Raw genomic sequence first — 11,370 nt, 5'->3', positions numbered from 1 at the left:
TATTCAAGCCAGAATTTGAACCCAGACTCCAAGTCCAGTGCTCTTTCCAAAGCATCACAAATAGCTGGGTGTATTATTAAAAATATGTGTTAAAATCAGTTGGAGGAACTGGGAATGCTTAGTTTTGAGAGACAGATGGTGATTGTCCAATATTTGAAGGATTGTGATGTGGAAGAGTATTAGCCTTGTCCTCCTTGGCCATGGAATGAGAAACTTGTGATACCTAGTGGAATTTCACAGGTGTAGAATTGGGCTTAATTAGGGAAAAACTTCATAACAATTGGAACTGCCTAAAAGTGGACTTTCTTCAGAGGCAGTGAGTTCTCTCTTGCTGGAGGTGGGCTGAAGCAAAGATTGGCCATGTGGTAGAGGCAACTTTTGGCCAGGTACTGGTTATATTACATCCTGATCCATTAAATGATGAAGACCTGGGAAAACTCAGATGCCCCTGAGAAGGAAGCTGACTTTCTCTGTCAGAGTAAAACCAAGCAGTAACAGCCCAGAGTCCACTTTTAAAAAGTGAAGAGTTTGAATAGCCTCCAATTCCCCAGGACTCTTCCCTTTTCCCATTAGTCCCAGTCCACAGGTCCAGGTTCCTTCTTCCCTTCCCACAATGCCTGGTCCTTCTAGACCCAGAGAAGAACCCTGTCAAAACTCAGACTTCACTGGTTAGGGAGAGGGTACCCCATTTCCTCTAGGGACCCACCAAGTGTTCAATTTCATACCATCATTCTCTCTGACTGCCTTTTGTTTTGTGAATGTCTCCCTTCAATAAACCTGGTTCACTTTACTGTTTTGTGAGCTTCATGTTTTCTTTCACTAAACTGTTGGTACTCTCCCACCTTCCTGAGTCTGGATTAAGACACGATCTCTCTTTTAGAGGAACTCAATAATGCCCTCTCAGATAAGGAGTGATTCTGAATGTGACAGCTGGTGTTCTAGTTGCCAGGCTTGGAATTTCAAAATTAATTGCAAAATTCTCCAAATCTCTAGTGAGTTATATTCCAGGAACTGGAACACAGATCTTGTTACACAATGTAGTAAGGGTCTGCTCCAAATTAATTCTCCTATTATTTCATCTCCTCTGACTATGCTCCCTCAAGTTCCTTCTTCCTCTCAAAATTCTCTTGCATTTTCTTTCCTTTCCTTTCAATGGGCATCTGGTGATCATTGCAGATTTACAATATTTGCCTTTTCAGCAGAGTAAATCTGGATGCTTCAAATGCATTCTTGGATTAACTTTCCCATCTGGATAAAGAATTGAAATGCAAAGCCAGCATATCTGTGAGTGAGAACTTTTAAAAAACCATGATGGGGACATCAGCTTGATTTTTAAAATGTACGTGCCTCATTCTTTCAATCATTCAGTAAGTTTTTCTTAAGCACTTACTATGAGCCTGTTCTCAGTGTTGGGCATACAAAGACAAAGGAAGGAACACTTCCTACTCTCAAAGTGTTAACAGTCTAGTAGGGAAGACAAAAATAACATATATGCTCTGCAAATATATACGGAATAAATATAAAGAGAATAGATTAAAATAAATGTGAAATAGTTGGGAGGGTATTAGACCTCGGGGAGAATTTGGAAAAGACTTCATGTAGAAGGTAGAGTCTGAGTCTCATCTTAAAGGAAGAGAGGAACTCTATGATGGTAAGGAGGGAGTGCATTCCAGGCACAGAGAATGCAACCAGTGCAAAGGCAAGGAGAATGGGAAATGGAATGTCATTGTAGGGCAAGAAAGGTCAATTAGTCACTATCAGAGGCTGTGTGTGTAGGAATAAAGTCTAACGAAGCTGGAAAGGTTGGTAGGAGTCAGGTTTTGGAGGGCTTTAAAATCTAAACAGAGAAGTTTGTATTTTATATGCAGACCAATGAAATGACTGCAATGAAGTGACAGCCAAAAGGTGTTGAGGGTCTGAGCAAGATGGTGGCTGTGTGAATGAAGAGAAGGGGACAGATGGAAGAGAGGTTATATGAGGAGTGCCCTTTGTTTGCTGATTGAACTTCTGAATGAATTTTACTGATGAGAGGAAGTCAAGATATTTGAGGCTTAACAGTGTGGGACTTAGGATTGCTGCTCACCCTCACATCTTTGTTTTCCTCCTTTCTTCTCTGTTTGTTACCCTGGCACTGGAGGGCAGGAATGCTTCCTCAAAACCTTTCAGCTCATCTATGGAAGCAACATGGCAACCCCAGTTTACACTGGTCCCCATGATGAAAGTTTCATTCTGACTCCAAAAGATTCTGCAACAAGTGTGGGTCTGAAGGGATGGCCTCATGGCTGTCGGATTTCAGGCTGGTCTAAGCCTAACGTCACCACTAACTTCTTGATGCTTAAAATTCCTTCTATGGGACTAGTGATAATTTTTCTGATTGTTTCTCCTGTGTGTCACTGAAGGAGAGACTATTTTGGTAGCAGAAAATGGAGGAAGAAATAAAAAGGAATTCGGGTTATAATGAAAAATTCTGCCTCTGATGAAGTACAATATGAGTCAGGGTTTTCCCAGTAGAGGATGCCAGCAGTCACTTCACCCAGATTGCCTGGAGCCATGAGAAATAATAGGTGCCAATGGAACCCTCAGTTTGTTCCCTTGGACTCACTCAACATCTCTCCACATGGTTTGGGGGGAAAAGAGGGAGAAGGGCTAGACTACGAGTGAGGAGACCTGGCTTCTAGCCCTGGCTCTGCTACTTTTTAGTTGTGTCCCTTGGGGCAAGCCACTTCATTTCTCTGCTCCACAATCAGTCAATAAGTATTTATTAAGTGTTGACTAAGTTCTAGGACCTCAGATTCTCAAAGTGGGTGATATCACTCCCTGGGGGGCACTGGAACATTGGGGGGAAGGCTGTAGTAACCTGAAGTACAATTGAAGGCACTGAATAAAAATAAGGGGACAGTTGAAGCATAAGGAAAGAAGAGAAAATATGAAAACCTTGAAAAACCGTTCATATGTATTTCATCTGTTGTGTAATAGAGTTAAAGTTGTAGTGATTACATTATCTTTTAAATAAACACACAAAATGCAAGTTATAACTTATCAGCGATCAAGTCCACTGACAGTTCTTAACAAGCAAGTGTTGGCAGGCAAATGTGTCATGTATTGTCAGGAAGTCCAGCATTCATCAGCAGGAATTTGTGTATGTAATGACATATTTACAATATGATGCTACACAGTTACATGATATACTATTGCATCATCAAAATTTCAATGAAAGAAAAATCTACAAATTTGTAATAAATTATTAAATTTAAGATGTATCATTTAAAAATATTTTATATTTTTTGAAATGATACAAATAAAAAAAAACATTAAAGGGTTAAAGAAAGTAGATTTCCAGGGGAATGCTGAGTATTTTTTTTGGATCTTCTGTTCTAGGCACTGTACTAAGCACTGGGATACCAAGGAAAAAAAACACTTTATGTACCCAGATATGCATGGCAGGACATTAGGGACCTATATCCCCTATGCCTTCTGATTCCCCAGGGTTTGACTAGCTTCCCTGGACAGTCAAGCAATGATGACTGAAAAGCTAGCCTTCATCACATCTTAAGAATGAGAGAAGTCCAGGGAGATGAGGGAGATGTGAGGGAGTAGAGCTATATAGCAAGGGTGACTTCCTCCAAGGAAGAGAGGACAAGGTAGGATATTGAAACTGTTTCTGCTGTACTGAGAACAGAACTGGTGAATTCACACTTGGATGTTCTTTCATTAGCACTCCTGTTGTCTCCTTCTCTTAGGAGAGAAGTGAGCTTATTTCTCTATTCCTGTTTCTTAAAAGTTTGTTTTACTATCTGTTTTGCTTTTCTATGAGATACAGTGGTTAACCACTGAGTCACTGATCTGAATTCGTGTCTTTGCACAGTGGTTACAGAAGGAGCTGTAAAAGACGGTAAATAACAATAAAAGCTAGCATTCATGTAAGCTAGCTTTTAGATTTGCAATGCACTTTGTAAATATTATCTCAGGTTATCATCATAGCAACAATGCTAATCTTGCTAAAGCATTGCCAGTGCAGATGAGCTGTTTTGCTGGTTTCTGCTCCCTGGGGTTGGGAGGCATTGTGGGTGTCATGGAGGTGCTGCTGGAGGCAGTGCTGCTAGAGACCTCTTTGGGAGACATGGTTGTTGATTTGTATAGAGAGAAGTGGTTGCAGGCTTGCTTGAGTTTTCCAAAGTTGTGCAAAATAGAGTATTACAATTATTGTCTCATTCATAATGTCCAGAGAGATTGTATCATACAAAGTGGTGATCCTATGAATGTTGACCATGGAGGAGAATCAGTCTTTGTGCAACCATATGGTAATCAAGCAAGGCTTTTTGAGGCAGAAACGATGCTGAGAATCAGGGCACTGCATCTATAGTAAAATGGCTGTGATCAACATGGATCTCAGTTTCTTATTACCACAGGAGAAAAATCTAGATGACTTTGATCAGGTGTGCATACAATGTTTGGTGAAATAACAAGGAATGGATGTATTCAAGAAAATGAATGAGACTTTTGTTGACAAAGGTTTTGTAACTTATTACGATATCAGGATAAATCACACAGTGATTTTAGATGATTCATTTGATGACTCAGCTAATGTACCCAATTCCTGATGGATCACCAGAACCAGAACAATTAGATAGTAGCTGAATAGAAGTAGATGAAGAAATAGATGATTTGAAAGGGAGCTCAGCTGAAGAAACTAAAGAAATAATGGTCGAGGAGGGGGAGAAAACAACTCAGGTTATTCTCTGAGAATATGGTGAGAGATTTACCTGATGAGATATCAAACTTCCAGAAAATGTTCTGTTTGTGTGCAAATTGAATCCAGTGACCATAGATGAAAATCTGGAAATAATAATCTGAAGATCTGGACCCATAAAAAGCTGTGAAGTTATAGGTGAATGGAATATGGGAGAGTCCTTTTGTTATACTTTCAATGAATTTGAAAAGGAAGACCTTCATGAAAGATCCTTTTTCAAAATAAATAATGTGCTTATCGATGACAAATGAATATGTGTAGGTTTTTAACCTCTCTGTTGCAAAAATTAAATGGAGAGGGAAAGGTGAGAAATATACCAAGAATGATTTCAAAGAATATAAAAAAGGACCAGGAAAAATCTTCTAAATTTGCTCTCAAAGATAAAGTAAAAATCAAACATGATACAAAATATCATCTTGTGCTGGATGGAAACGGAAGACTCTAAATCAAGTCACTCACCCTCAAGTGAAAAGTATATGAAGAAAACTCTGCTCTGAAGAGGATTATACACAGTAAAAAATTCTAAGGCTTCCAAATGGGAGTGGTGTCACAGGAGAAATGAAGTAGAGTGTTGTGAGGAGAAGAGAAAAAGTAAAATAAAGGGAGAGATCTCAAAGTCACAGCCACAGTGGATCTTGAGAGGGTCTGCTACAGTAACAGTAAACCTAACACCGACCAGAAACCCGTAAAAGAAAGGAGGATAAGAAGAGAGACAAAAGTAGGTCAAAAGAAAAAAGAAATCCAAAGAAAGTCTAAGTATAGATGAAGATACATCAGAGAATGGCTTATACATTGACTCTAGTGTGACTCTTATGCTAATAAAGGACTTGTCCAGACCTGAATCAAAGCAGTCACAGACTATCCTTTCATTTTCCTTGTTTAAAGCTTTCAGTGGAAGTACACATTTTCAATTAATACAAAACATACAGTATAGTGAAAGTCTTAATAAAAGATTTTTCATTGATATGTTAACCAATTTTTTGTTCTTCAGTCATTCAGTCACGTCTGACTCTCCGTGACTCCATGGACCATGGTATGGTAGTCCGTGCTATCCTCTACCATCTCCGGAAGTCTTTCCAAGCTCATCTTCTTTGCTTCCATGACATGATCTATCCATCTCATCCTCTGCCAGCCCCTTCTCCGTTTGGCTTCAATCTTTCCCAACATCAGGATCTTTTCCAACGAGTTCTGTCTTCTCATTAGGTGGCCAAAGTATTCAAGCTTCAGCTTCAGTCTGAATTAGTTTTTTTTTTTAAGTATTGACTGATTTGATCTCCTTGATGTTCAAGGGACTCTCAAAAGTCTTCTCAACTAATTTAGTTGTTAATAATAATAATAATTTACATAGCGCATGCATGCCAGGCACTGACCTAAGTGCTTTACAACCATTAGCTCATTTGATCCTCACAGTGACCCTGAAAAATTGGTGCTATTATTATCCTCATTTTCATTGATGAGGAAACTAAGGCAAAGAGAGGTTAAATGACTTGCCCAGAGTCACACAACTAGTAAGTGTGTGAGGCCAGATTTGAACTCAGGTCTTCCTGACTCCATGTCTGGAGCGCTATCCACTATGCCACAGTGGGGATACAAGAAAATGAAATAAATAGTTCCTCCCTTTTAGGAGTTTATAGTTTTATGAGAGTGAACATGCACACATATAAATATGTACAGAATAAATATAAGGTAATTTTGAAAGGATGAAATAGTAGTTGGGGGAAGTTAGGGAGACCATAATAGAAGATGTAGCAATTGAAGTGAACTTTGAGGCAAACTAGGGATGCCAAGAATGAAATGAAGAGGGAGTGCACTGTAGGTCTGGGGATGGTAACAGCTTGAATAAAGGCATGGTGGTGGGACATGAAATGTTGTTTCTGTTTGGCTGTAGTTTGGCTGGACCTTTAAGGGTCTGGAGAGGATTAAATGTAAAATAGGTCCAGAAAGGTGGGTTGTGAAGAGCTTTAAATACCAAATAGGTTGTACCTCCCTTATGTCAGTTGAAGGGGGCTGATCTAGAGAGAGATACATAAAAGGCCAGTTGGGAAAGTAATCCCAGACTCTTTTCTCCTGAGCCCACAGTTCTTTGTGAATGCCTTTGCTGTGGAATCTCAGAAAGTTCCTGTTCTGTTGAATCTTAAGTTAAGAAAAAGTCAGATTGCTAATATCAGAAAAGCCTCAGTCCTAATGCTAGTGATCTGACAATCTCTACTAGGGTGCTGGAAGTGGTGAGAAGATGGCTTTAGATGTGTCTCCTTAATAGCTGTGACTCTCCCAGCGATATTCCCGCACTGTTCTCTTTAGGTCTCTATTATAATGACATTTTGTGCATAACTTTGGCCCATCAAATAAAAATTTAAATAAATATTTCATTGTATCTTCATAACAAGGTAGCTGTTCTTATTATGACTAATTAATATTAGGTAACATTTACATAGCACTTATTTTGTGCCAGGTGCTTTATAAGCATTATCCCATTTGATCCTCAAAACAACCCTGGCATATAGGTCCTATTATTCTCTTTATTTTACAGATGAGCAAATTCAGATGAACAGAGGTGAAATGACTCTAGGATGCAGAGGCTAGATTTGTGCTTAGGCTTCCTGACTCCAGGCCAGATGCTTTACCCATTGTATCATCAAGCTGCCCCAAGGGTTCAGTGGGGAGAGATAATGAAAGATTTTTTTATAGTTGTTGGGACTGTCCCAGCATGGAGGCTCAGTTCTGTATAGGAGAGGTAATCATTGATTCATTATTCCATAGTATCTCCAAAGAGGAGGTGGATCTGCACCAGTCCTAGACAGAAAAGACTGAACAGCTTCCACTGGAGGGAAGTTTGTAAGTGAACTAGAATTGGTCTTTCCTAGGTGATTGTTTCAAATACTTTCCCTTTCCCATGATTTCTTCCCATAGCAGGTTTGAAATAAAATCCATCGCCTGAAAGGCAGAGTCAAAGAAGCAAGTAGGAGAAAAAAGTCTTACTCCAAGGGAGACCAGAGGAAACAAAAGAAAGAGTGATACCACTCACATGAGGAGGAGGGAAAGAAAGAGGGGGTAACTCAACCCCTGCTCAAGACCCAAGTACTTACCTTCTATTCCACAGAGCTGATTACATATACATATACATATACACATACATACACACACGCATACACATATATACATACATATACATATATATGCACATATACATATATACACACCTATACATATATACACATATATATTACAAACAAATTAAATACAAGATAATTTGTTGAGGGGAAGGAAAGAAGAGGTACTAGAAAATGTGAAAATTACAAAGGTACTTGTGCTATGCTTTGAAGGAAGGTAGTTGGTAGATATCTCTCAGTTTTCTCCTATATATAATGAATGAATCTGGCTAGAGTAATTAATTCAATTAAACAAACATTATAAAGCACCTTTTCTGGGTAACAGTCTGGGAGCTAGAGATATAGAAACTTTAAAAAAAGGAAAAGGACTTGACTTGAAGAACTTACATTCTTTGCATTCTCCTTGGATGATCTTTAAGTTCCCTGTATGAATCATATGGCTTGCAGAATATAGATACTTTGCACATACTCAGAAAACGAAGAATGGCAGTTTAGTACATATTTCACAATGAATCTCTTTGCAGACAATGCATATTCTAGAGAAATTGACCTCTGTGTTTATCCATTTGTATAATTGTATTAGGATCTGAATTCTATTTACTGCCTTCCCGTCTGAAACCCTCTGACTCTTAGTTCCCTCATTGATAAAATGAGGATCCTAATACTCAGGGTTATGAGAAAAGTGCTTTGTAAATCTTAGTATTGCTACAATGGCCCAAAATCTTTCCAAGTAGTTGAAAGGATTAAGGAGACAACAGAGCTACTTTGCCAAGGTACCATTTAGGTTCCATTTCGTTTGTGGTTATTCCAGGGCACTAAACACTGGAGGTCTGGAAAAGGTTAATTAATCCATTAGCACAAAGGGGGAGCTATTTGTAATGGCTAAGTGTTAAGAAAGGGCTATGATTTTCTCAACTGGAAGATCTGAATCATAGAATCTCAGATTTGGAAAGGACCTGTTCTAGAACACTGCTTTCATTTGATGGATGAAGAAATGAAAGCCCAGAGGAGTAAAGTTACTTGTCCAAGGTCACACAGTAAATTAGTGATAGAAACGGGTCTAGAACTCGAGTTTCTGGTTCTCAGTTCAGAGGTTTTGCTACTACACTCCACTGCTGGAAGAAAATAAAGGGGAAAATCATTTTATTATTAGGTGTTTTTGTTATTGTTTTTTGTTGCAATGATGCTTGAAGTTTCCAGTTTTCATGAGGTCAGGAACAATTCCTTAAATTAATGCAAAAAAGAAATCAGTGAAATTCCTCATTGTATTGTATAATTCTCCAGTCTAATTTCTGCTGCCAGGAGAAGTTTTTTTTAGTTTAAGCAGATTTTCCTTTCTGCTACTTTCTGATAGTAATGATACGGCTTTTGCTAAGATGAACCAGCAGCTGTGCAGATGTCCTGGAAAAATTCTGAATGTAGAGTTTAAAGACCAGGTTAAGTTGGGGCTCTGTTACTGGACTGATAACTGACCTGGTATAATAATGATGATGATGATGAAGATGATGGTGATAATGCCTTTTGGGGATCAGATCTGTGATTTCCTTGGCATGAGAAACTTCTGGTATGGAAACTCCCTCCACTGAGGCAGCTCTGTAGCTACTTTTCAAGCCTTTTAGAGTTGCCTGGGAACATTGAGAGATGAAATGACTTACAGAGACTCACTGGAACCTGGATCTTCATGATTCAGAGGCTTACTATCTATCCACTACATCACGATTCCTCTCACCTGATGTTTGTAGTATACTTTAAAGATTTTGAAGTTCTTTATATATTATCAGTTCACCCCCCTGAGTATCAGTTTCCTCATATATAAAATGGTGATCTCTCAGGTCCTGTCTAGTGCTGACAGTGTGTGATTCTCTCATTTCTACTATGGACACTGCCCACAGAGTAATAAGCCATACCAATGTATTAATATTCAAAGGTTGATAGTGTAAGAGGTAATCACAACTCCTCCCCCAAACCTACCCCCTTGAGAAAGAAAATAAATGTTAACATGGGAGAAGAAATCGTATGTATGAATATGGTTGCATTCAACTATTTAAATAACAGTCTCATACTGGAAAAAACCACTCATTAAATCTTATGGTGCTGCTACCTCATAGGAGCTTGCTGGGTCATTATGCCATGGGCTGGGAGGGTGGTAGTGGGAGGCTCAAAGAAAAGGGGAGGGAGGGGAACAGAAATGCCATGTAGTCTTAATAATTGTTTACAAATCCAGTCATTTTCCTGGCCCTTTGCAGTCTCATGAAGAAAATCTCAATGACCAAAAAAACTCTGGGACCTTTGAAGTATATGCTGCAAAATAACCAATAAGCTATAAAAGGGGCTTAGACATCACATATAAAGAGGAATCTAAGGGTATTCATATCTACATTTGCAGTAAATTTACATTTGTAGTACATTTCCTGCCCCATGCATGGATTGGAATACATTGAAATTAGAAGAGTATATTAACAATATGCTATTCATCTACACAAAATGTACACATATATAAATAAATATTTGATATATAAAATAGCACTATGCATATGAAATAGAAACAGTATCCTAAAATATATAGAAACCAAATTTAGAAAATATATAAAATATACTATATGCATGCACAAAATACATGTAATCCATATAGATACTATATATATATGTACTCTATAATTAAATGTATATTATAAGGGTAACAAGAACAATATATTCTATATTTCCACAACCACCCCTTCATATTGCAATTGTCTTCTTTATGTGCAAATGGGATCTATTCTATGATAGTAAAAGAAATAATGATCTTGGTGTAACAGATAGTGTAGCCCCTAGGGGAAAGTTGCTTTTGACAGTACAGATTTGGATGACAGCCATTCCCAAAGGAAACTAAAAATTAACAACACAGCCAACAAGTTGAAATCTCGGTTTCATAGGATGCAAAATGACACATGCATGATTAGTCCTGTTTCCATTCCTTGTTCTAATCTTTTTTTTTCTTTTTCAAAGTATTAATAAGCTCTAATGAGAATAAAAATAATGCTACCTGAAGGGTGCTGCTACCTTGCAATCCCAGTTCTTAAAACTGGTAGAGAGGCTGCTGTTGGTGCAGCAAGCACAATCAGATCATGATGGACTTTGTTTTTCTTTCTTGAATAATTATCAGACAAAAAGCTAACCTTTGGGATACATGTATTCCCTACTATGTTAAGTGCGTATGTTACCTTCCCTTCTGTAACCAACATGCACACATTCTCTCATTCTCATCTTAGAACTATAAACGTTTCCAGCTGTATCAGAGATGCTGAGGACCAGTAGATTTTGTTTAAAAAGGAAGGATGTAAAAGGAAAAACAAGCTTACCCTTATGCTGATCAAACATAGAAGAGGTGCTAAAATCCATGGTGTTGTAGATCAGACTGGCTTACCATCCAGACTGGACAAAAATCATCTTCCAGGTCTCTAGAGTGGAAAAAAACCACACTGCACCATCGCACACGTTTGAGCCCATAGAACACTCACTGATAGCTGT

At 38.4% G+C, this 11,370-nt stretch overlaps 1 pseudogene; it reads left to right on the top strand.

Annotated features, from left to right (window-relative positions):
• Positions 1-4,072: 4,072 nt before the first annotated feature.
• LOC140502654 (peptidyl-prolyl cis-trans isomerase-like 4 pseudogene) lies at positions 4,073-5,266 on the top strand (annotated as a pseudogene).
• Positions 5,267-11,370: the final 6,104 nt, after the last annotated feature.

Source organism: Notamacropus eugenii, chromosome 4 (genome assembly GCF_028372415.1).
Source record: "Notamacropus eugenii isolate mMacEug1 chromosome 4, mMacEug1.pri_v2, whole genome shotgun sequence".
NCBI lineage: Eukaryota > Metazoa > Chordata > Mammalia > Diprotodontia > Macropodidae > Notamacropus > Notamacropus eugenii.
This window is presented reverse-complemented; position numbering and strand designations above follow the sequence as displayed.